This window comes from Panthera uncia, chromosome B1, assembly GCF_023721935.1.
Source record: "Panthera uncia isolate 11264 chromosome B1, Puncia_PCG_1.0, whole genome shotgun sequence".
Lineage (NCBI taxonomy): Eukaryota > Metazoa > Chordata > Mammalia > Carnivora > Felidae > Panthera > Panthera uncia.
The window spans coordinates 130,784,571-130,786,672 of NC_064811.1; the positions used below are offsets into that span (position 1 = coordinate 130,784,571).

At 40.6% G+C, this 2,102-nt stretch overlaps 1 pseudogene; it reads left to right on the plus strand.

Annotated features, from left to right (window-relative positions):
- Nucleotides 1–211: 211 nt before the first annotated feature.
- LOC125922451 (60S ribosomal protein L6-like) lies at nucleotides 212–1,093 on the plus strand (annotated as a pseudogene).
- The last annotated feature ends 1,009 nt before the right edge of the window (nucleotides 1,094–2,102 follow it).

Below are 2,102 nucleotides of genomic sequence, written 5' to 3' on the forward strand. Positions count from 1 at the left end.
CTCAGAGAAAATTAGATTAAATCCATATATCTTACGGTTTGGGGGTGGTTTACTAATAAGATGCTGATACGGAACGTACAGGCTAACCTGCAAAGATGAGGTCGGTCTTTGGTCTTTGGTCTTTGGCTTTCCCATATAGCCTTTTATTCTCTCCAGTTGCCACTAGTCCAGATCTTGCAGACATTCCTATAGCGCTGGCCAGTTAAGAGACATGGTCTCAAGTTCTTTCCCATCTTGCAAGGTGGCAAGTGATAAAGCTGACAAACCAGATACTAAGGAGAAGAAACCTGAAGCCAAGAAGCCTGATGTTGGTGGCAAGGTTAAGAAGGGTGACCTCAAGGCTAAAACGCCAAAGCAGGGGAAGGTCCACTGCAGCCAAAAACCCTGTCCTAGTCAGAGGAAGTGGCAGATGTTCCCGATCTTCTACGTATTCGAGAAAGGCCATGTACAAGGGGAAATATTCAGCACCTAGATTCAGGCTTGGAAAGAAAAAGGAGAAGGTTCTTGCTACTGTCACAAAGTCACTTGGTGGTGACGAGAATGGTGGCAGCAAAGTGGTTAAACTTCACAAAATGCCTGGGCATTAGCTTACGGAAGGTATGCTCAGAAGCTGTTGAGTCACAGCAAGAAACCTGTCAGGCAGCAGGTGAGGAAACTGGGAGCTGACATCACTCCTGGGATCATTTTTACCATCCTCCCTGGAAGCCACAAAGGCAAGAGGGTGGTTTTCCTGAAGCAATGGAGCAGTGGTTTGCTACTTGTGACTGGTCCTCTGGCCCTCAATCGAGTTCTTCTGTGTAGAACACACCAGAAATTGGTGATTGCCACTTCCACCAAAATTGATATCAACAGTTGGAAAATTCCAAAACGTCTCTCTGATGCTCACTTCAAAAGGAAGAAGCTGCACACACCCAGACACCAGGAAGGTGAGATCTTCGACGTGGAGAAAGAGAAATAGGAGATTACAGAGCAGTGCAAAGTTGATCAGAGAGCCGTGGACTCACAAATTCTGCCAAAATTAAAGCTGTTCCTCAACTTCAGGGCTAACTCCGCTCTCACAAATGGAGTTTATCGTCAGAAATTGGTGTTCTAAATTTCTTACAAGGAGCCTAATTAAATAACTGATCCATTAAAAATGAAAAAAAAAAACAGTCTTAAAAATACAAAAACCACATACAGGCATCAGACAGTAAATTTCTGGAGATACTCCTTCTACAGCCATCCTCAAAAAATACGCATTTAAAGATGAGAATTTCAAGTTAATAATATGGGGATAAATTTCAGGGGAAAAATGGAGGCAGTTCACAACACCTCCACATTCCTTATGTATCTAGTGTTCAATCTTGAAAAGAGAATGTCATACACTTTATTGTAGTCTGGAATCTGCAAATAACAGAACTTTTAAGTAGTATAGATACTATGCTTATATGGAGACATCTGTCATATTTAAAATTATCATATAATATTATAATTTGATACATTTCTTTTGGGATCTTGACATTTGACAAAAAATGTCATTGACCAGTTAATCTCTTGCATAATACTTTTTTTAAGTTTATTTATTTATTTTGGGAGAAAGAGAGAGAGAGAGAGAGAGAATGCATGTACAAGTGGGGGAGAGACAGAGACAGAGGGAGAGAGAGAGGATCCCAAGCAGGCTTTGTGCTGTCAGTGAAGAGACCAATGGCAAGACTCAATCTTATGAACCACAATATCATGACCTGAGCTGAAATCAAAAGTCAGAGGCTTAGCCTACTGAAACACCCAGGTGTCCTGTTTCTTTTGCATAACATTCATTGTCCCTACATATATTATAGGTAAATAATTGCGCTGTATTTAAACAGCTCTTTGACTTCACATTTCTAATGGCTTGGGCCTAACACTTCTACGTGAATACATATTAGAGATGGAAACAAGGATAAACAGGGTTAAGTTCAGAAGAAATAGGTTCAAAGTAAATCACATGGAAGAGAAATAAAGACCACAAATACCAGGTGGGACAAATTTGTCTTTGTGCAAGTATTTCAGGACAAATTTAGAAATGGTCATACTTGACCACAGGATGAAGGTGAATCAGAGCAGTGGGCCACAACTAATAATAA